This window comes from Lissotriton helveticus, chromosome 4_1, assembly GCF_964261635.1.
Source record: "Lissotriton helveticus chromosome 4_1, aLisHel1.1, whole genome shotgun sequence".
NCBI lineage: Eukaryota > Metazoa > Chordata > Amphibia > Caudata > Salamandridae > Lissotriton > Lissotriton helveticus.
The window spans coordinates 437,887,145-437,912,812 of record NC_136063.1 but is presented as its reverse complement, the minus strand read 5'-3'; positions in this window follow the sequence as shown (position 1 = coordinate 437,912,812).

The following is a 25,668-nucleotide window of genomic DNA, read 5'->3' as shown; positions in this document are numbered from 1 at the left end:
GTGTTATAGTTAGCTGGACATTTTACTCATACAAAACCATTGAAATTGCTCCTATATAGTTAGTTGTACTAAGTATATATCGCGCACCCGCAATCCACTGCTGATGATGTCACATATTACATCATTCATGACATGGTCAGTGACATCACTGATGACATCTCAAATGAAATCACTGATGACATCACTGATGACATCATCCACATGACAATCACATACACCTTTTCATACACTATTACAATTTTTCATCACTCTGTAAAATACAGAGTATCATATTTTAATCCATTGTCACAGCAATACAAGTATCTAAAAATCCACTCAGTGATTCATACATGTATACACACATCTAATCCCTTACCTATGGATTCACTCATACATGCTGTCAATGAACAATAGAACACTATCAAAAATACTTATACATCTATATCGACATTAAACAACAGCACGCATCCTATTCACATATGAAGTCATCCTACTCACTTATGCAAACAATGGATCATACTTACATATTTACTTAGCAAAACACTTATACAAACACCACTTCTTCTATTCATTTAGATAGTAAGTCATACTTAGTGAATTATAAAATCATTATTACAAGTATACAGTTATCCATACAGTCACTCACACAATCATTTTGTCTTATGTATACTTATTTATATACAACAACTGACACATACACTGCCTTTTATTTTTCTAGTTTGTTGGACCTGTACCTTTGAGAAATATATTTGCTCATCACCACACCCATAAAGAGATTCCCTCGCCCAAACTGTTAGAACATGTAGTTTTAACTTCATATATCTACTGAATAAACTATTCACACATCTTTGGACAGTCACACACCCTCCACCGAACCACACACACTTTCACACTCCCATACAAATACTCAGTTAACTAATCAATAACTAATATAGACTTTCACATAGCTAGTAACCAACTGTAGAATCAGTTTACACAACAACTGACAAAGTGATACAGATATTCACACAGTTTAGTCACTATCCACTATATTTAGTGAGACATTATAAATTGGTCAAGTAAACAGTCAATTACACTGCTACTAAATCCTCCATCCAAATATTTATTTATATATCCACTCATTCTTCAATGCAAATTGCTATATATATAATGCATATTTAAATAACGAAGCAAACCACATTCACTGGATGATGTCATCAGTGATGTAATCAGTGATGTCATTTGAGATGTCATCAGTGATGTCACTGACCATGTCATGAATGATATAATATGTGACATCATCAGAAGTGGATTGCGGGTGCGCGATATATACTTAGTACAACTAACTATATAGGAGCAATTTCAATGGTTTTGTATGAGTAAAATTTCCAGCTAACTATAACACCACTAAAACTTATAGTTTTTTGAGTGAATTTCAAAGGTTTTGTAAAAGCTAATTCCTAACTATATAACTCCTCAAACCTATGGTTTTTTCAGTGAATATATATATATATATATATATATATATATATTACCTACTGGCGGTTGCCAGTAGGTATATATAGTTGGGATTTTTTCCCTATGGGATTTTTGAAAATTCTATGTCTAATAACTTTGGCGTTTGTGGACGGAATTGGCTGAAATTTTCTGGAAAATGGAACATTTTGTTTCTGAGCAGCCCCTGAAAATTTGGGGGGGGTTCGTCCAGGGGGGGCCGAGAAAAAAGGGGGGTCCCAAAACGTGTTTTTAACATTGAGTTTTCCATAGGTCGGTTGGCCTCACTTTTAGCCCGAACGGCTGAATGGATTTGCACGAAACTTGGAAAAATTGTAGGGACTGGTAGCCCGATGTGCCTTTTGTAGGTCTCAATATATGTGCTCCAGTGGATTTTGAGAAATTAATGTTTAAAAAAAGATATATATCTGTAACAGCGGACCGGGCAGCTCCCCGGTTCGCGGACCGGGGCGCGTACCAGAACTTCGCGTAGCGAAGCTGATTGGCTCTCCGGTGTCTGTCAACATTCCAAACAGTCCGGAGCGGCCGCCATCTTGTCTCTCGGTAGGATTGAGAGACAAGAGGAGGCCAAAACAAAGGGGGAAATAACCATAAGGGGGCATAGTAGATCCTCCCTGACCCCCTAGGTTTAATGTGGAGGCTTTAAAAGGGCCCCGCGGGGCAAAAAAAAATAAATTTTTTTTTTGTTTTTTTGCGTGGGTAGCGCCCGGTCCGCGAACCGGGAAGCGTTCTGGGCAGCGTACTACAATGAAAAATGAATGATAGACTTTTCAAATGCTGTATGTTAATTGATTGTTGGTTTTGTTGATTATTTTTTATTTTCTTTATTTTTTAAGCATTTTTTTTTATTGTGATTGTGTTTCATAATTTATTAAACTTTCTAACATTTCATTGTCAGAAATTTCATAATTATCATGGAATATACATTGTAGTCTCTGAGGGTGTAAAATGTCCTCATTTGCAAGGAGGTTATCTACTGCTTGTACACATTGCAGTAGTTCATTGTCCCAAGTTTCATCGAAAAATTCAATATCATTTTCATCAATGATTTCTTGGCTGCTCTCTTGCAGGACAATTTGAAATTCAACTTTCTGTTCGCCTTCCATTTTGCCTGAAATTTAGATTAAAAAAATATATATTAGTAGAGATAGGGCACTGTTGGGATTAATTTTAGATAGGCAGTTTTTATCAGTGAATTTATCTTTGGGCAGTGTATAGTATCAGAGTGGAAGTAGGAATATAAAAAAGTGTATGTGATTTAACGTAAGTAAATTCATAATTATACAAGAGAAGCCTAACTCCATCCATAACTATAACAGAGAAGTCTATCTAAATCTATAACTACTACAGAGGGATAGTATATAACTATCAGAAAAAGTTTACCATATTAACTTATAGTGCACAATATACTTCAGTTTTAAAAATAAAAACTTACCTTTAGAAAGAAGTTGAAGGAATTAGTGAAAATACTATTGAAATGTACACCAAGAAGTAGTAGTCAAAATGGCTGTGTTTTCTTCTCTTCCTTTATATATATTGAGGTATATAACCAATGAAATGTCAGGTAAAAAAAGTAGAAAATGAAAGTAACATTTTCATTGGTTGTCAATTCCAACACTTCAGATGTGTTTTGTGAAGTAATTTACCTCAGGGTATTTAGAGAGGTCTACAGGCTAAATGGCTCAATGGAATTCCAATCAAATTTGTGAAAATGGTAGGGATTGGTATGTAGTATGAGCTAATCTATATTTGGTGAAATTGTCTCCAGTGGCTTTTCTGTGAACTACTTTCCCACCTTTTTTGATGGTGCGCTTCCCAGGGAGCGACCCGGTACGCGAACCGTTGAGCACCTCGGTTCGCGGACCTTAAGCGTTCCGGGAGTCCACCATTTTGTGTTTCGGTCGAATTAAGATACAAGATGGAGGGCAAATAATGTTCAGAATGGGTAGAAGGGGGCACGGTAGAGTTATCTTGACCCCCTAGGTTTTGTGAGGGTGGCTGAGGAGGCTTATATGTGCGGAAAAAAAACATTTTTTTTAAAAATTTCACGAGGTTAGCTCCCGGTTTGCGTACCGGGTAGCGCCCCAGGGAGCGTACTTTGTTGAAAATTAGTGAAAAATGTTAGAGTAAAATAATAATTGTGAGTGATTAGATGTAGGGTAGCTCTGAGAAGAGCTTTTGGGTTTATGGTACATTTAGGTACTTATAAGTAGGTACCAATGCACATTCTTAAATTCAGAGTGAAAATTCTGTTGCCCTCATCTGAGAAGTGAACTCCATCTCCTCTGTAGATATCTTGCATGTAGTAACGCAAGTTATTGTTGTACAGGGAGCCCATTCCATGGTCTCTCATGTAAGCTGAAACAGATTTGTTTACATGCTTCCTCGACTTCTCAATTTGTGGACAAAATTGGTTTGACCACCTCCATTTCTGTCTTTGGCATATATTTGAATATACCAAGGCAGTCTGAGGAAAAAGTGCCATTAATTGCTCAAAGGTGTCCTTTAAAAGCATTTCCAGACCTACACCAGTCAAAGTGCCCAAGTCATTACCTCCACAGTGCACAATTAACAGGTCAGGTTTGGGCAAATGCATAAAGGTTTTCACCAATGGTATCAATTGGTGACATTTTAATCCTCTGTGGCCAAACCACTTAATTTCCACATCTTGTAAATTGAGGTTAGGTAAATTCCTGTTTTCAACGTACCTTTGAGCCCAGTGAATATAACTATGTCCAACAATCCAGACAGAAAACATGGTGAGAGAAGGTTCTCCTGCAGTCAGATGAAGTGTGGCAATGAAATGGCAGTTGAAAAAATGAGAGTGTAAAATGAAAAAAAACTGTGGAGTTTCTGTGTTCATGAAGCAGTAACAGTGATTGGTGGATTTTGATTGCTGAAAACAGAAAGTTAGGGTGCACGGATGTGTTCTTTGAAAGATGTATTTTGAGTGGTCATTAAAAAATCATTAAATGAAAGAATGCACTGGATATGCAGGTGCACTGAGAGTTCAGAGTTCAATTGCAACATTGTTGTGTGAACTTGCAAACAACAGAGGTCTTCCAAGAGGTGGTTGCCATGCAGAAAAGGCAGAAAGGGCAGAGGGGGGAAGGGTTTTCATTTGAAAAAAAGTGAGGGAAGAGTTTTGATTGGGTGACATGAGAGATATGTGTGAAGAATTACAGCATTTCTGTGCTTTTGATAGCTGCAGACTCTGGAGTGCATACCTTTTGCTCTGCTGAAGACAAATTGGTGTGTTTCTGAGACTGTTTTCAAACTCAAAGTATTTGCTAAGGTGAGAAAATATTTCTTTAATTTAGATAGAGAATAGTGTGCTTTAAGGAGAAAATTATGAATTATGTGGCGCAAATTGCTTGTAAATATGCTCCCACCTGTGCATGGAAAATTTAGATTTTGAATGTTTGTGTTACATAGCCATGTTAAAAGTGATACAAACATGCTGCAAAGGCAATCAAAAAACGCTTTTATGTGTCTTAAGGACATTTTAAGTAATTTTTCCATGTGCAGTGTTTTGAAATTATGATTTGAAAATCGTTTTTGGGGAAAAGGAATTGTTTTTAAATTTATGACAAGGACATAATGGTGTATGCTTCTTTATAAGGCAATTGACTGTCCCTGATGTTATTTTTCCCATTTTAATGTAAGACCTTTCTCTGTGGCGCAAATTGCTTGTAAATATCTCCTCTGTATTCTTCATCAAGCGTAACTTTAATCTGCAATCCTGAGTAGGCCTCACCTTAAACAAACCTCTGGATAGGCCACACCTTATCGTCATCCTGGATTAATCATTTAAAATGCTAGGGACAGATTTATGATAGGTGTATGCTTCTTTTGTGCCACTGTGCGTCACTTTTATGATGCAGCAGCGGTGCAAAAGATTTGCTATGAGGCGACAAAATTACAAATTGATGCATTTAGGCAGATATGTCATGGTGTAAAAAAAACGTACCACATGAAACCGATGCAGCAGTGATGCAAAAGATGCACCATGTCGCAAGACAGGCCTCACTTGGGGCCATATGTATCAAGCTAATTAGCATTCGAAAGATCAAAATTCTACGAATTTCGGCCTTTGCGAATGTTAATTAGACAAATGGTATGTATCAAACAAGTTTGATGCAAAATAAGGAGTAGCAAAATTTGCTATTCCTTATTTTGCAATTGCACTGAAGGATTTGCAAATTTTGTGATTACTTAAATGCAATGTATCAAACAAAAAATATGTAAAAAAATGACATTAAGGATTTGGAAACTACCACCAACTTCTAGTTGGTGGTAATTTGTGAATTCTTTTCAAAAAGCTTTTTTTCCAAAAAACAAAAGGTCCCATATGACGCCCATACATGCCCTTAGGGCATGTATGTGCGCCATATGCCCCCAAATTTCTTTTTCAGGGGGTGCAGCAGGGTGTTCTTGAGACACTCCTGCACCCTTGGAAAAATTCCTAATTTGCGATGAGCAAATTGCTAATCGCAAATTGCAGCTTCATTCCTATGGGCCTCCTGCTGCATGGAAATGAATGGGTAATTTGTAATTAGCAAATAGGTCATCGCAAACTAGGAATGGTAATGAATCGCTATTTATTCCTTAAAGTTCGCTATTTAGGAAATGGAAAAAACTTTGATGATACATATGGCGGTTCATCTCCAACAAGATAAGAAGTTTAGGGATAGATTTATGATGACTGGTGCATCACCAGGGATGTGTCAGTCATCCTGCGCCGCTGTTCCGCCACCCATGGTGTGCTGCATTTACAATGCGGGGCATCATGGGGCAAAAATGGCACAGATGCGTGACATATCTGTGCTGTAAAGGTAGTGATTGCTGGAGTTGTATCGCAAGTGCGATGCAGCTCAAGCAAGGCTCAGGGGTGCCCCATCTCCACAATGTTGCGTCAAGACCTATGCCTGCTTAAAGCAGGCGCAGGGTTTTGACGAAGCTTTCTCCTATCTAATTGTAAATACGGCACAACATGGGTGGCAGAGTAGTGGTGCACGTTAACTGGTGCATGCCTGGGGATGTGCCATTTAACATAAATCTGCCCCTTTACATTTAAGTATGTGCAGGACACACAGAGTCGGTGAGGCTTATCCAAGGTTAAGAAGAGATGAGTCCTGTTCACTGAAAATTTAGACATAGTCTTCACCTGCTCAGCATTGCTGGACATGGCTAAATAATAGCTGCAAAATATTACTCTTGTTAAACAATTTTACTATTATAATCTCTGAGATTTGTCTCTTACTCTGCAACATCTCATTGTTGTTATCTTTCTTTAAAGATAAAGACAACATCAACATGAGCGACAATCTGCAATCAGTTGATTTTGACCTCATCATTGAACTTGTAATTGAAACATCAGTGGATGTTGATCCTTTGGATGATTTAAATCCTGAGGATGAAGAAGAGCGTGATGAGGATGCAGATTTGTCCGAATTATATGACATAGGGTGGGAAGCTGACCTGCTTGAGCCTATGGAAATATAAACATTTATTTTTAAAATTTATAATTAATAAAAAGTAAAAATGTAAACCGTTTAATTTAAAAATAAAGACACCTTCAAAAACAGGTTATGTGTAGTGTCTTCAATAAAATATTAAAATATGCTCATAAAATTAGATCAGATTCACATATAAAATAGCACAGGTAACATAAATATAAATGTCATTTCTTTTCTGCTATTTCTGTATTGTAAATTTGCCAACGACTAAAAAATCTTCTAATTAAAATGTCAAGTAGTGTGTTAAGTTTTTGATCACTGTTATTGATTTACTGTTTGGTAATAATGGTTAATAACATTTTTTATTATATTTTACCACAGATTCAACTGCAGATCATTTCAAGATTTCACCATGCCAACAATAGAAAGACAGAGAAAGGCTGCAAAACGTCAAAGACAGCAGGTGAAAGAAAATAAGCAGCAGTCCTCTAACAAAAAGATTTGTCAAGTCACGAAGAAAGCACCGGGTAAGAGCACAAAATATTTCATAAGAAATATGTGTAGTAAAAAAAATATTACTACAGAAAATGTTTCAGTCCATAAAACGAGAAGGAATTCAAATGGAAAGGAAAGGCCAATCAAAAATGTTACTGCTAGAGCAAGAGATAACTCTGTGCATGATAGTAGAAGGAAACAACAGTTTAGGGAGATTCGTAAACGAATGTTCCGCAACAGGATAATTGGCAATTTGTTAAAAAATATTAAGAAAGGTCAACAGAAACTGGTTTTTTATAAGAGAAAAAAAAAAGTTGAGAAAGTTATTGATCAGGCATTTGAAATTAAACGTAAGTTATTTATTTTGATAATCAATAGAATTAGGAAGCTAAACAAGGCAATTTATGATTTCAAAAGAAATAGTAGATGGAAGAGAATAGTTAATCGTAGTAATTTTTGTGAAGTTTTTTCTGGAGAATGGATGCATAGTTCAAGCTGTGAGGCATTTTTTAATGAGGAGAGTTATTTCCAGGATAATGATTTGGTGCATGCAGTTGACACCAGTGGTCGTGCTTATGAAGTGAAAGATGGTTGTCCAGTTGAAAAAGAAAAACTTGTGACAACAGAGACAGAAGAGGTGTTAGGTAATGAGGTTTTAGGAAGACGTGCTAAGGGTCCTGTCTACACCTGGAAGTGTAGTAGTATTTGTAGTGTGCGACAGGATTCCATCAATTTGCTTTGTGATTTTGTACGGTCATTTAATAAGAAAAGTTTGAAGCAGAAAATAAGGTTGTTGCAAGAATTAGATCCTTGCAGAGTGAGAGAAGTGACAGGTTTGCATGGTCATTCACTGGCTTGTCTTTCCAGGAGAGTATGCCAGAGTGTTTTTCATCATTTCAGGATGCTAGCAGTGCATCATAATAAAGTGAGGAAATTAGTTAGAATGTTGTATTATGCTAAGAGTCCAGCAATTATGCTTAAACAATTATGTGCTGCTCTTTTGCATGGTTCTGAAGTAGATGTGAAGAATATTTGTGAAGAAATTGAGTTTTGTTACTTTGGAAGTAAAGAGGAGAATGTTGAAATTGACCAAGAAGAAGAGGGTAATGTGGAAGATAGTGTACAGGTTTCCAGTACAGATAATTTCCAGAGGGAAATTGCCACGTTTGAGGTGAAATCAAGTGAGAGGCCAAATTTCACTTGTGTGTGTTGTCGACGCACTTATTATAAGAATCAGACTAAGTTAGTGGATTTATATGCAAAAAGTGAAAGGGAAAATAATAGTGAATGGAAGGATTTCGCAACATACTTGATGGTAGAAAATTGTTTTGATTTGGGATTGGATCAACGTGTGTGTACTTATTGTTGTTGCAAATTAAATCAAAACCAGATGCCTGCTAGAGCAGTTCATAATAATCTGGAATTGGTTGAGATTCCTTCTGAATTGAAGGATTTAAATACTTATGAATCTATTTTGATTCAAAGTATCCATCCCTTTCAGGCTATTGTAAGAATGGAGCCAAAGACAGGGAAATTGCCTCCATCAGATTTACAGAGAGGATTAAAGGGAAGAGTTGTTTATTTGCCTCTAGATTTGAAGAAAAACATTAACACAATTGGAGTAGAAAAAGTGGAAGAGGAACCTCTGGTTATCTTAGTTAATGGGGTTCCGACAAAGAATAAGAAAATATGGCAAGATTTAGTAGATGTTAGGAAAGTTAAAAAGGCAACATTGTATTTGAAAAAAAATAATAAATACTATAAGAATGTATATGTTGCAGAAGAGGAAGTAAGTGAGGAAGAGGATAGCGATTTGTGTGCTGGTCAAATTGAGAAAGTAGAACCCTCTACTAGTGAAGAAATATATGAACATTATAGTGTTCATCCTTTGCATTCCAAGGAAGTCATGGGGAATGCTATTGAGTTGTTTCAAATGAAACAAGCCAAAGGGAGTCCCATTAGTGTTTGGGAGGAAAGTTTGGAAGCTCGGTGTTTCCCACAGCTTTTTCCAACAGGTCAGGGAGGAAGATATGATGAGCGACCTCATCAAATTCCTGCTTCTGAATACCGGACTTTGCGATTGTATGCAGGAGATGCTAGGTTTCGACAATGCATTCCTTATTTGTTTCATCTCCTGTTTGAAAGCGATCTGTCTGGACTGTCATATGCAGTGAACCACATCTTGAAAAGTGGTATACACATGCAAAACATCTCGGCAAGTGACTTTATGGATAAAGTCAATGTCCAAGACAGTATTTTGGATTCTCACCTGATTAATCTCATGGCGTGTCAGCGTGGTACTAATGAGTACTGGTACCGTCGTCATGGTGATTTAAAATGTATGCTGAGGAACTTAGGTACTCCCACATGGTTCCTCACTCTGAGCTGTGCCGAGTATGGCTGGGAAGACTTACTTGAATTTCTACGAGAGGCAAATGCTAATGTAGATAACATCGAATTCAAGACACCCGGAGAACTGTGCTCTTTGGATCCAGTCAATGTATGTAGGTACTTCAATCATAGATTTGAAGCTATGATGTCTTTCATCATGAATAAGAAGAATCCACCTCTTGGAGAGGTGTTGGATTTCTTCTGGAGAAAGGAGTACCAAGCAAGAGGTGTTCCTCATATACATATGTTGCTGTGGATCAAGGATGCACCTAAATTTGGAACGGATCCAGAAGACTCAGTGATGAGTTTCATCCAACAGTATTCTACGTGTGCTGTTCCAAACGCAAAGGAGAAGAAAAGCCTAAGAGAAAAAGTTCTGCGTTTCCAAAGCCATCGATGTGGAAAGTACTGCCGTCGTAAATTCCGAAACAAGGACAAGTTCTACACCAAATGTCGTTTCGGCTTTCCACGACCGGTGATTTCTAAAGGAAGAGTAAACAGTTTGATGTCTTCGCTGCGACACAATGTCATGAAGAAATCACCTAAAAACACATACAATTTGAAGAGGAACGAAGAGTCCAAGTACATCAATGACTACAACCCGGTGATTTTGTCCATGTGGAATGCTAACATGGATATACAGTTTGTGGCTGATAATTGTATAGCTGTGGCTCGGTATGTGACGTCTTACATCACCAAAAAAGAGAAGACAGAATTGAAGGATATGTGGGAGGACATTTCCCATGAAAAGAGCCTCAGCAAGAAGTTGTACAGTTTCAGTCTGAAGATGTTGTCGCATCGAGAAATCGGAGCGTACGAATGTTCTGACCGGTTGTCTTCAGCAAGTCTCTATGCCAAGTCCAGGAGTATCGTTTGGGCGAGTCTTGGTCTTGCTGCAACGCGTAATCGAGTTCTCAAACCTGTCCGGGAAATTGAGTATTTGGCGGAAAAGGAGCCAAACAGTACCGACATTTTGAAGACCAACATGTTGGATACATATTATCCAAATCGAAGCATTCACCTTGAGAATGTTTGTCTGTATGAGGTTCTTCAAAATTACATATTCAAGAGGAACATCAAAGAAGATACTGAGAAAGGAGTGTATGCTGTAATAGGAAGTGAGGGATGTCTGGTCAAGCAAAGAAAATGCCACTTGGTAAACCATCGAAAATTGAGTGGCGAATCTCCTGAAAAAAAAGAGTTTTTCTATTTAGCACTTTTGCAACTTTTCAAGCCTTGGCGTGCAGAAGAGGAACTGCTTGGAGATTTTCTCTGTTACGAAGACTCTTTCAATGCCGCCAAGGAGACCATAGAATGTCCTGCTTTTCCCAAATATGTAGAAATGTTGAATGCGGAAATTGAGCAGGAAGCAACGATTGCAGCCGAGATTGCCAGAGACAGTTCTCAGGACAGTCAGAGTTCTGCTTCATTGAGTCAGGATCCACTAGGAGGACCTGTTATCGAAAATGAAGCTGCCACTGCTATGAATGAAGTGGAAAGAGCCATGGCACATGCTCAGGAGGATGCGGTTAACTTAGAAGAGTTGGAAAGACAACTCAACGTTGAGCAGAGGAAAATATATGACGAAGTTACCAACCAAATTGATCATGGATTAAGTCATGATAAGAAAGAGTGCTCATGTACGTCGTTGAAGCCTGTCCGACTGTACGTGAGTGGAGAAGCGGGAACTGGAAAAAGTTTCCTCATTAAAGCAATTTCATGCTATTTGCAGGAAAGGACAGAGTCATCGCTGTCTTGTGTTGTCACTGCTCCAACTGGACTGGCAGCACATAATATTAAAGGGATTACTTTACATTGTTTACTGATGCTGCCAGTGGAGCATGACAACAAATTACAATATCACAAGCTATCTGGAGATGCTTGTTTTGAAGTTTCAAGAATCTTGAGAAAAATGAAACTTCTTATCATTGACGAAGTAAGCATGGTTTCCAATGTCATGCTTGCCTTTGTGCATTTGAGAATGCAAGAAGTTCTCAAAACAGAGTATGATGTGTTATTTGGTGGCAAACACATCATTGTTTTTGGAGATCTTCTGCAGCTGACACCAGTGAAAGGGCAACCTGTGTTCAAAATGCTCACGCATGAAGATACCAGGAAGTGCCTAGGCAGCATTGGCAACGTCAATATATGGTTAAACTTCAATTATGCTGAACTGCATGAAAATATGCGTCAGGCGAAGGATGAAGTTTACAAGACTATTCTACAAGATGTAAGAATTGGAAAAGTGACCGAGCATGGGAAAGAAGCTTTACATGCACGATTACTGTCAAATTTCTATCCAGAACAAGATGTTGTGCCTGAGAATATTTTTCAGAAAATTACTGAGAAGAAATCTGGAATATGTTTGATGCCAACTCTTGCAGAATGTGCCAAATTTAACAACAAAATGTTGCATTTAGAAAAGCAAGAGATTGTGAAACTGGAAGCTATTGACAGAGTAGAGCATATGGGATCAACAATTATTTTGTCTGAGAATCTGAAAACAAAATTGGATTCATTAGAGAAGAGTATATCTAAAACTGCAGGTTTTGAAAAGACTCTGAATGTGTGCTTGAACTGCCGTATAATTTTAAGAAGGAATTTACATGTTGAAAGAGGTCTGGTAAATGGATCAATGGGCAATGTTGTTGATTTTGTGAAATACAGAAATAGAGATGGAATTGAATTTTTAAAAATTAAATTTGATGGCATTGAGGAAGTACAGCTAATTGCTCGTTGTTCTGCTAGATTTGTGCTTGTAAAAGACTTATATGTTCGCTGTAAGCAGTTTCCTGTTTGCTTGGCATATGCGGTGACAATCCATAAATCGCAAGGTTTAAGTGTAGACAGTGCATTGGTGAATATTGGCAGTTCTGTGTTCAAGGAGGGTATGGCATATGTGGCATTGTCACGAGTTAGAACTTTATCGGGATTGTACTTGATTGAGTGTGATGTCACAAACATTTGTGCTGATCTAGATTGTGTTAAGGAATACAATAGGTTAAGAAGAGAGTATGCGCCACATTTGCCTCAGTATCCTTTGTTTGAGAAACGTGTGGTAGGCCGGAAACGAAGAAATGTGACCAATACTGGGGAGGTTGTAGCAAAAAGACGAAAAGTCGATGAACCTAAAATTACAAGCAGAAACAAAAAGGATTCTGTTGAAGATGTTGTTGGTTTTCAATTTGAAAACAGTTCTGGTGTCAACTGCTATGCTAATGTAGTGGTTAATGTTTTGTTTTCTCTAGAAAATGTAAAAGAAGAGATTGTGGTCAATTCTGATCAAAGATTTTGCAGTTTGTTAAATTCTGTGTTAGAGAAATGTAGCACTGATAGAAGAAACATAGAAAGTGTGTCTGAAATTCGAAATCTGTTAGACAGATGTTCAGGCCAAACACAATTCTCTCAAAATATTCAGCAAGATTGTCAGGAGTTTTTAATGTATATGCTTGATGTATTACATGCTGAAGGTGTAGATGTAGATCAGCTGTTTGGGCTTTCTTATCAATGGCAGCATGACTGCGAGAACTGTATGGTATCAAGTACTACTAGTGTAGACTCAGAAAGATTTATATATTTAACTTTGCCAGACAGTAAATCAGTCTCCTTTAATAAGCTAGTAAAAGCAGCTGATCACAACATGGAGTGTAGCCAATGTAAATCTGAAATGATGTCCACATTATTTATACGAACATATGGCCAGTATGTCATTTTAATGTTCCAACGATGTAGGCCTGATGGAACAAAATTGACAACTTTAATTAAAAATTTTGTAGCTTCGCAGTTGTCAATATCAGGAAGGACTTTTGTAACTGCAGCAATTATATATCATGACGGCCCTTCAATAACATCAGGACATTACACAGCTTATTTAAAGTCTAGAAATGGCTGGTCATTCTGCAATGATTCTGTTTTAATTTTCAAAAAAAAATTGCCGTATGACCTTAAAAACTCTTACCTGGTGTTTTTAAAACCAAAATTTTAGGGAAATAATCTCGGGATGTGCTCTGTGGAATTTCAAGAAGTTCTAATGGCTCCTACACAATTTGGCCTTGAGGATAAGTGTAGTTCAGAGACATAACTTCTAACCATAGGACTGGACGTCATGGAGAAATACGTGCACTTTGAATGAGTTCAGAAAAACTGTTTCTTTTTATAAGCTAATTGAAGCAGCCAATCAAAACATGGAGTAGAGGGAATGTAAGTCTGCAATGCTGTCTACTGTTTTACATTGCTTTGTGATTAAAAGTGATGTAGAGAATTAAATAATTGTAGTAGTCATAGAGGTAGTGTAAGTCTGCTTCATAGTAAGCAGTATCAGTGTCATAGGAAATGTAGAACATGACTGAGCAAGAAGGGGAAGATATTACTATTCCAGGATTGTGAAAATGATCTTCAACATTTTAATTCTGAAAGTTGCGGAAATGCCAAATGACGGGATTGGCTTACAAGAAATCCAAGAGTTATAAATGGCTCTGACCAGATTTGGCCTTGTGGAAACTTGTGGTAGAGAGCAAGAAGTCATTTATTGCATGTAACATGTTTTTAAAAACGATGGAGATTTTCTTTCAGAAAGTGGCGGGCTGAAAGTAATAACAGCACAAAAGAGTGTAAGCTGTTCATAGGACATCCTTGGATGTCATGGAAAGTAAGTTAACTTTAAGGAGTTCTGAATTTTGATTTCTTATGTTGTATGGGTTTTTTAAACACAATCATTTTGATTGTGTTTTTTTTCCCCGCTGTTATATGATGAATACCTTCAAGTCACTGTTTTTAGTGAATTTTGATACATTCTGAGAACAGCAAAAATAAACCATTTAACATGTATAATTAATTCTGTACTGTTTGCATTTATGATGTATATGTAGAACTGTGTAGGAGGCATGGAGAAGGTGAGGCTTCTGTAAGTGTCAAAGTTGTTGCATGCAGTGCTGCACTTCTGCGTATTCTTTCATATGCTAGACTACATCTGCACAATGAGATACCTAAGCAAAGGAAACACAAGTGATGTGATTGTGAAATGAGCAAAATAAATTGCACGTATTTCAATTACATCACCTGTGTTTCCTATCATTACGAATCACATTGTGCAGATCAAGTTTAGGTCTGTCCAGGGAAACATAGGAGGTTTGGACTTTGTTGAAGAGTGCAGTGGACATGACTCACTTCATTGGTAGACCTTCACATGTATTATCTCCTCTGTACTCTTCAACAAGTGTAAATCTCATCTGCAACCCTGAGTAGGCCTCACCTCAAACAAACCTCTGGATAGTAGACATCTTATTGGCATCCTGAAGCAATTATTTAAAATTTTAGTGTCTTGCGACACTTTTCTGAAACAACAGCAATGCAAAAGATGCACCATGTTTTAAGATAGGCCTCACTTCATCTGCATCAAGATACTGTTAGTTTAAAATGTATATCTTTAGGACTGTGTAGGGGGCCTGGAGAAGCAGAAGCTTCTGTAAGTGTCAAAGTTGTTGAAAAACTGTTTGTCCTTCAATCTTTTCCCTTGTCTTTTCTAATTTTTAAATACATGTTTTAATATTTTTCAAATGTTTGTTCTCTCTTTCACAGATTGAAAGTATAAAAACAAAAAGTGAGTAATTTAACGACAATTATAAGGTAAATATTTTGTACTCTTTTCGTTACATTTCTATCACATTTAACTACTATTAGTTCCACTGCTTCATTTCTTTAACCCTCAGTTTCCTGCCTTTGCTACTTCCCTCATTCCTTTCTCTATTACCTACTTACTCAACTCCTTCCACTCTTTTTCTCAGTCCCTCTCTTCTCATAGTTCCTCACTCTTGTTCACTCACTCCGTCTCTATTACTCTTAGTGTCTTTGACTGATCACTCTATCACTACTTGTTCATAATGCTTTCTCTGTGTAGTTGAAGCACACTAAGGGGAATATTATGAACACAGCCAATAAAATTATTGCTCTTTTTATTGGCAGAAAACTGGTGCAAAAGTGGTTTTAGCGGCAGTTTTCTGCCATAAAAGCAGCTTTAGCGACACATTTCTGCCAATAAAAGCTGCAAAACTTTTATTGCCTATGTTGATGATATGGCTCTATGTTACTTACATTTCTTTGCTGTTTCAATTAATCTTTTTCTGTTATTTTTTGTTTTCTGTTTTCTATTTTTTCTCTCTGTTATTCCTCATGTTTTAATCTTATTTTGAACATTCACTCACATTCTCCAAGAAACTCTTCTTTGTTAATGTTATACTCTCTTTTTTTTTCTTTCACTTCGTTATCTATTTTGTTTTTCACAATTATACCCTCTTCTGTCTTTTCTTCGGTAAATAGATCTATTAAACAGTATCTCTTCTTTACTCCCTATAGCTGTCTTTCTTTTAACATCACTCTCTGTTTACTTTCCTTATACTTACACTTTATTTTTTTTTTATTTTTTTTGGTTAGCTCCCGGTCCGCATACCGGGAAGCTAACCCGGGAGCGAACCAAAAGAAATAGAGCTTGCCAGAGTGCTAAACATTCTAGCAATTTTTTTTGAAAGGGAAGGTAGTTCTGAAAAGAACTTTTTTTTAAATATTTTTGTTGTTTTATATTTTTTTTTTATTTTTTTTTATTTTTTGTTTTTTTTGTATTTTTTGAACGATTTAATATTTTTTTTGGTTTTTTTGGGGGGGGGGAAACAACAAAAAACAGGCGTAGAAAAGGGCTCAACAGGAGCAAAAAAAAATTACTGGGGGCGGTTAGGGCAATCATGGTGTTCATACGCCAGGTTGAGTGCATTGATGCTCATGTTGCCACAAGCTAATAATGCACGACAGTGCATACATAAGTGAATCATGTGCCCAAAATTTTCTTGAATATTTGGCACAGTTTCCCGTGCCTCTTCTGGTGTTAGAGAAATCGGTATTGTTGGTCTGGCCACAGGAGTTGGTCTTGGATTGTCCTGCATATCCCTTATTTCCGCCCGGCTGTAATTTAGTGGATGCTTCCTTGTCATGTGCCTGTGCATTGTGTGATTTCCATAGCTATATTTTTTGTCCGTCCCTCTGGACAATTGTTCTTTGCATATGAGGCAGGTGACATACCTCGCATTGACTTTTTTTTGGCCAGGAGGGATCGAATAAAACTGCCAGATGAAACTGGCTTTTTTTCTGGAAACCCGGGGCAACTCTTCTAAGAACTGTGGTTCTTCTCCCTCCTCATCCATTTCTTCATCTTCCTCCTCAGTGTTGGTAATGACCTGGGGAGGTGGTCCTCTCTTCCCATGAGGAGGTGGAGGTGGTGGTGGGGGTGCACCAGCTGAAGCAACCAATGAAGCCATTTTCCAACAAGCAAAATAGGTCTTCCTCTCACAATGATGAAAGTCAGAGTGAGGAAAGAAGGAGGGGTTTTCATCATTTGGGAAAAACAATACTTCTCAACCAATGAAAAGTGTTATTTTTAGGTCACCTGACCTAGCCTTCCATCATTATGAAACCAAAAGTGAAATGAACCAATGAAAAGTTTTATTAACAAGTCACATGACCTCTCACGCTCATGTTACGCGCTGCGGAACGCTCCCCGGTTAGCTTCCGGGTCGCTCCGCTTCGCGCCTCGGTCCGCGCCCCGGGACACTTCCGGGTGCGCTAACGCGATACGTCACAAGACGCATTTCGCGGCAACGCGATACGTCGCGCTTTCGCGACGCGCCGCGGATCGCTTCCGGGGAGCTGCGTTTCGCGCCTCGGTCCGCGCCCCGGGGCACTTCCGGGTGCGCTAACGCAGTACGTCATAAGACGCATTACGCGGCAACGCGATACCGTCACTATGTTGATTTCTTACCGGTTCGCGGACCGGGTCGCGGCATCAATTTGAGCTAACGGAAAGCTTCCCGGTTCGCGGACCGGGAGCGAAACAAAAAAAATATTTAAAAAAAATTATTAATAAACATATAAAATATATTTTTGTATTTAAAGAAGAATACATTTTACAGCTATAGATAATAGCTTTTAAAAAACCAATGAAATTCACTGAAAAAACCATAGGTTATAGACCATATATAGTTAGGAATTTGCATTTACAAAACCTTGAAAATTCACTGAAAAAACCATAGGTTATACACCATATATAGTTAGGAATTAGCATTTAAAAACCTTATTTTACTCACACAAAACCATTGAAATTCCATATATAGTTAGTTGTACTAACTATATATCACGCACCCGCAATCCACTGCTGATCATGTCACATATTACATCATTCATGACATGGTCAGTGACATCACTGATGACATCACTGATGACATCTCAAATGACATCACTGATGACATCACTGATGACATCTCAAATGACATCACTGATGACATCACTGATAAAATCTCATTTGACATTACTGATCACATCACTGATGACATCATTCATGTGATAATACGATGAACCTCTTCAGACTCTAATATAACCTTAGATACACTCAGTGTAAACAGACACTCACAGACTGTCACTCATCCATGGAGTTACTTACACACCTAGTCAGTCATGCAAAGAATCAATCACAGCTCCATTTTCACAACTATACAGTTATACACACCTTACTTATTCAAACATATACTAAAACATATTTACTCACTTATACAATCCTGGATACAAGAGCACAATGATCCATACAGCCACTCACACATTCACTGGCTCTTATGCACAGTTATTTATATATGTCAACTCTCACATGTACTGTATTTTACATATGTACTTACTTTGACATGTAGCACTGAGATATCTATTCACTCACCAATACAGTCATGCACACAGTCAACCACCCATACAGCTGTTTCCACATGCACTTTTGAACCCATACATCTATGCACAGAGTCATACACCTCCCAGCCACCCACACACACTCTCAGTCTCCCATACAAATGCTTGGGCAACCAATCAATAACCCATATAGTTACTCATATAGCTACTGATCAACACATGCAGCAGTTTACAGAACAACAGACATAATGATGCACAAATTAAGACAGTTTAGTCACTAACCCATGCACTCAGTGAGACACATTTAACCACTCACTCATACAGTCAGTCATGCACCTACTAAATCCTTCATCCAGACACTTATACATCCACTCATTCTTCAATATGTAAGACATATTTTAACTTTACAGAAAAATACAGTCACTGGATGTTGTCATCAGTGATGTCATCAGTGATGTCATTTGAGATGTCATCAGTGATGTCATCAGTGATGTCACTGACCATGTCATGAATGATGTAATATGTGACATGATCAGCAGTGGATTGCGGGTGCGTGATATATAGTTAGTACAACTAACTATATATGGAATTTCAATGGTTTTGTGTGAGTAAAATAAGGTTTTTAAATGCTAATTCCTAACTATATATGGTGTATAACCTATGGTTTTTTCAGTGAATTTTCAAGGTTTTGTAAATGCAAATTCCTAACTATATATGGTCTATAACCTATGGTTTTTTCAGTGAATATATATATATATATATATTACCTACTGGCGGTCGCCAGTAGGTATATATAGTTAGGATTGATTTCCATAGGGAAATCGCAACATTCTATTGGGAATAACTTTGGCGCCTGTTGAGGAATCTGCCTGAATTTTTCAGCAACTTTGCCTCGCGGTGCTCCGATCCGTCCCTGAAAGTTTGGGGGGGATTCGTCAAGCGGGGGCCGAGATAAAAGGGGGGTCCCAAAACATGTTTTCCCCATGTTAATTTCCATAGGGCGGTCTGTCGCACTTTTAGCTCGAACGGCTGAATGGATTTTCACCAAACTTGGCAAAATTGTAGGGACTGGTAGCCCGATGTGCCTTTGCTATGTCTCAAGATATGTGCTCCAGAGGATTTTGAGTAATTTAGGTTCAAAAAAAGTGTATATCTATGGCCGCGCCCCGGTACGCGCACCGGGGAGCGCTCCGGGCGCGCCACGCGACTTGCGCACGGGAAGCTGATTGGTTCTCGGGTGCCTGTAAACATTCGAAACAGTCCGCAGCGGCCGACATCTTGTGTCTCGGTAGGATTGAGACACAAGAGGTGGCAAAAATCAAAGGGGGAAATGACCAAAAGGGGGCAGGGTAGACCCCCCTGACCCCCTAGGTTTGATGTGGGGGCCATTAAAGGGTCCCGCGGGGCAAAAAAAATAAATATATTTTTTCGTTTTTCGCGGGGGGAGCGCCCGGTATGCGCACCGGGGAGCATACCGGGGAGCATACCATGGGGAAAAATAGTGAAAAATATTATATAATCATAATAATAAATAATAAAATAATAATTTTGAGTGATTACAGGTACGGTAGCTCTGAAAAGAGCTTTTGGTTCTGTGGCTGTTTTAGGTACCTACAAGTACGTCCCACACACACCCACACGCACACAACCCCACTCCTCCACACCCACACACTCCCCACACACACCTCACACACGCACACCTCCACCCACACCCAAACACCCCACATCCCCACACCGACACCTTACACATCCACACCCACACCCACACCCACACATCCCACACACACTCACTCACACACACACCTCACCCCCCAACACACACACACGCACAGATACCTCACAGACACACCTCACACATCCCACACACACACCTCCCCCCCACACACACACACACGCATACCTCACAGACACACCCACACATCCCACACATACACACACATCCTACACACACACCCCACACCCACACACACCCCACACACACCTCACACACCCACACCCCCACCTACACCCAAACACCCCACACACCCACACCACACACCCCTTACACATCCACATCCCCACCCACACCCACATACCCCACACACCTATACACCTCATCCCCCCTCAGACACACACAGACACACACACCTCACAGACACACCCCACACAACCCCCACACACACCTCACCCCTTCCCCACACACACACACCTCTGACACACACCTCACACACACACACACACACACACACCACACACACCTCACACACACACACACACCCACACACACTCCCCTCACACACACACCCACACACCCCCCCACACACCCACCCACACACACCCCACACACACACCCACACATCCTACACACACACACCCCACACACATACCTCCCCACACACACACCCCACACCCACTCCCCCCCACACACACACCACACACACACTCATTATTTGTTTTATTTTTTGGAGGGGGTGCCCCACACACATACCCCGACACACACACACCCCACACCCACCCCCCCCCCACACACACCCCCCACCATACCTCATCCACCCACACCTCCACCCACACCCAAACACCCCACACACCCACACACACCATACACCCCCACACCCCCACCTACACCCACACACCCCACACCCCCCCCACACACACCTCACTCCCCTCCCACACACACACACCTCACAGACACACCCCACACATCCCCCACACACACCTCACCCCCCCACACACACACCTCTGACCCCCCCCCCACACACACACACCCCACACACACACCTCACACACACACCCACACCCACACACACATTCCTCACCCCCACACACACACACCCCCACACACACACCCACACACACACATACCCCACACACACACCCACACATCCTACACACACACACACACCCCACACACATACCCCCCCACACACACACCCCACACCCACCCCCCCACACACACACACACCACTCACACACACACTCATTATTTTTTTTTATTTTTTTGAGGGGGTGCGCGCCCCGGTACACGTATCGGTACGCGTACCCTGGAGAAAAAAAGAAAGACAGAGTTTTTTAAAAATGTAGCATTTTTATATAAATTGGAGGTAGTTCTGAAAAGAACTGTTTTTTTATTCTTATTGTTGTTTTATATTTCTTTTATTTTTTTTGTACCCCGCGACTTTTTAAAAAAAAAATATTATTTTTTTTGCCTTGGGGGTCCTTGTGGGACCCCCGGAGCAGGCCTAGGGGGTCAGGGTGTTTCTACTCTGGCCCCTTTGCGAGTTTCACAACTTTGTTTCACTGCTTTCTTGTGCCTTGGTTCGAACAAGGCACAAGATGGCTGCCAGGGACACCCAGTATGCAAGGGGAATTAGTTCCCCCTCTTCAAACATTCACGGGGGCTGCGTTGCAGAGAGGTGTAAAAAAGGGTGTGGCCTCAATACACCTCTATGCAATGCAGCCATCTGGCGCATACTGGAGGCTCCTGGTGGGCTAGTTGGCCCCCAGGGACCCCCATTATGCAAGGGGAATTAGTTCCCCCTCTGCAAACGCGCCAGGCGGCTGCGTTGCAGAGAGGTGTAACAAGGGGCATAGCCTCATTACACCTCTGCAATGCAGCCCCCTGGCGCATACTGGAGGTTCCAGGTGGGATAGTTGGCCCCCAGGGGCCCCCAGTATGCAGGGGGAATGAGTTCCCCCTCTTCAAACATGCACGGGGTCTGCGTTGCAGAGAGGTGTAAAAAGGGCCGTGGCTTAATTACACCTCTCTGCAATGCAGTCACCTGGTGCATACTGGAGATTCCTGGTGGGCTTTCAGGTCTTATATAGTTAGGAATTAACATTAAAAAAAACTTTGAAATTCACTGAAAAAAACATAGGTTTCAGGCCTTATATAGTTAGGAATTAGCATTTAGAAAACCTTTGAAATTCACTGAAAAAACCATAGGTTTCAGGCCTTATATAGTTAGGAATTAGCATTTAAAAAACCTTTGAAATTCACTGAAAAAAACATAGGTTTCAGGCCTTATATAGTTAGGAATTAGCATTTAAAAAACCTTTGAAATTCACTGAAAAAACCATAGGGTTCAGGCCTTATATAGTTAGGAATTAGCATTTAAAAAAAACCTTGCAAATTCACTGAAAAAACCATAGGTTTCAGGCCTTATATAGTTAGGAATTAGCATTTAAAAAACCTTGCAAATTCAATGAAAAAACCGTAGGTTTCAGGCCTTATATAGTTAGGAATTAGCAGTTAAAAAACCTTGCAAATTCACTGAAAAAAACATAGGTTTCAGGCCTTATATAGTTAGGAATTAGTCACAAGAAAGCAGAAAAACAAACGTGTAGAACACAAAAAGGGGGCAGGGTAGGAACACCCTGACCCCCTAGGGCTGCTCAGGTGGTCCCACTAGGATATTAATATATTTAAACGTTATCCGCTAATAGAATTAGCATTTAAAAAACCTTTGAAATTCACTGAAAAAACCATAGGTTTCAGGCCTTATATAGTTAGGAATTAGCATTTAAAAAACCTTTGAAATTCACTGAAAAAAACATAGGTTTCAGACCTTATATAGTTAGGAATTAGCATTTAAAAAAACCTTTGAAATTCACTGCAAAAACCATAGGTTTCAGGCCTTATATAGTTAGGAATTAGCATTTATAAAAACCTTTGAAATTCACTGAAAAAACCATAGGTTTCAGGAGTTATATAGTTAGGAATTAGCTTTTACAAAACCTTTGAAATTCACTCAAAAAACTATAAGTTTTAGTGGTGTTATAGTTAGCTGGACATTTTACTCATAAAAAACCATTGAAATTGCTCCTATATAGTTAGTTGTACTAAGTATATATCGCGCACCCGCAATCCACTGCTGATGATGTCACATATTACATCATTCATGACATGGTCAGTGACATCACTGATGACATCTCAAATGAAATCACTGATGACATCACTGATGACATCATCCACATGACAATCACATACACCTTTTCATACACTATTACAATTTTTCATCACTCTTTGTAAAATACAGAGTATCATATTTTAATCCATTGTCACAGCAATACAAGTATCTAAAAATCCACTCAGTGATTCATACATGTATACACACATCTAATCCCTTACCTATGGATTCACTCATACATGCTGTGAATGAACAATAGAACACTATCAAAAATACTTATACATCTATATCGACATTAAACAACAGCACGCATCCTATTCACATATGAAGTCATCCTACTCACTTATGCAAACAATGGATCATACTTACATATTTACTTAGCAAAACACTTATACAAACACCACTTCTTCTATTCATTTAGATAGTAAGTCATACTTAGTGAATTATAAAATCATTATTACAAGTATACAGTTATCCATACAGTCACTCACACAATCATTCTGTCTTGTGTATACTTATTTATATACAACAACTGACACATACACTGCCTTTTATTTTTCTAGTTTGTTGGACCTGTACCTTTGAGAAATATATTTGCTCATCACCACACCCATAAAGAGATTCCCTCGCCCAAACTGTTAGAACATGTAGTTTTAACTTCATATATCTACTGAATAAACTATTCACACATCTTTGGACAGTCACACATCCTCCACCGAACCACACACACTTTCACACTCCCATACAAATACTCAGTTAACTAATCAATAACTAATATAGACTTTCACACAGCTAGTAACCAACTGTAGAATCAGTTTACACAACAACTGACAAAGTGATACAGATATTCACACAGTTTAGTCACTATCCACTACATTTAGTGAGACATTATAAATTGGTCAAGTAAACAGTCAATTACACTGCTACTAAATCCTCCATCCAAATATTTCTTTATATATCCACTCATTCTTCAATGCAAATTGCTATATATATAATGCATATTCAAATAACGAAGCAAACCACATTCACTGGATGATGTCATCAGTGATGTAATCAGTGATGTCATTTGAGATGTCATCAGTGATGTCACTGACCATGTCATGAATGACGTAATATGTGACATCATCAGCAGTGGATTGCGGGTGCGCGATATATACTTAGTACAACTAACTATATAGGAGCAATTTCAATGGTTTTGTATGAGTAACATTTCCAGCTAACTATAACACCACTAAAATTTATAGTTTTTTGAGTGAATTTCAAAGGTTTTGTAAAAGCTAATTCCTAACTATATAACTCCTGAAACCTATGTTTTTTTCAGTGAATATATATATATATATATATATATATACATATATATATATATATATATATATATATATATATATATATATGTATATATATATATATATATATTACCTACTGGCGGTCGCCAGTAGGTATATATAGTTAGGATTGATTTCCATAGGGAAATCGCAACATTCTATTGGGAATAACTTTGGCGCCTGTTGAGGAATCTGCCTGAATCATTCAGCATCTTTGCCTCGCGGCGCTCCGGTCCTTCCCTGAAAGTTTGGGGGGGATTCGTCAAGCGGGGGCTGAGATAAAAGGGGGGTCCCAAAACATGTTTTCCCCATGTTAATTTCCATAGGGCGGTCTGTCGCACTTTTAGCTCGAACGGCTGAATGGATTTTCACCAAACTTGGCAAAATTGTAGGGACTGGTAGCCCGATGTGCCTTTGCTATGTCTCAAGATATGTGCTCCAGAGGATTTTGAGTAATTTAGGTTCAAAAAAATGTGTATATCTATGGCCGCGCCCCGGTACGCGCACCGGGGAGCGCTCCGGGCGCGCCACGCGACTTGCGCACGGGAAGCTGATTGGTTCTCGGGTGCCTGTAAACATTCGAAACAGTCCGCAGCGGCCGACATCTTGTGTCTCGGTAGGATTGAGACACAAGAGGTGGCAAAAATCAAAGGGGGAAATGACCAAAAGGGGGCAGGGTAGACCCCCCTGACCCCCTAGGTTTGATGTGGGGGCCATTAAAGGGTCCCGCGGGGCAAAAAAAATAAACATATTTTTTCGTTTTTCGCGGGGGGAGCGCCCGGTATGCGCACCGGGGAGCATACCGGGGAGCATACCATGGGGAAAAATAGTGAAAAATATTATATAATCATAATAATAAATAATAAAATAATAATTTTGAGTGATTACAGGTACGGTAGCTCTGAAAAGAGCTTTTGGTTCTGTGGC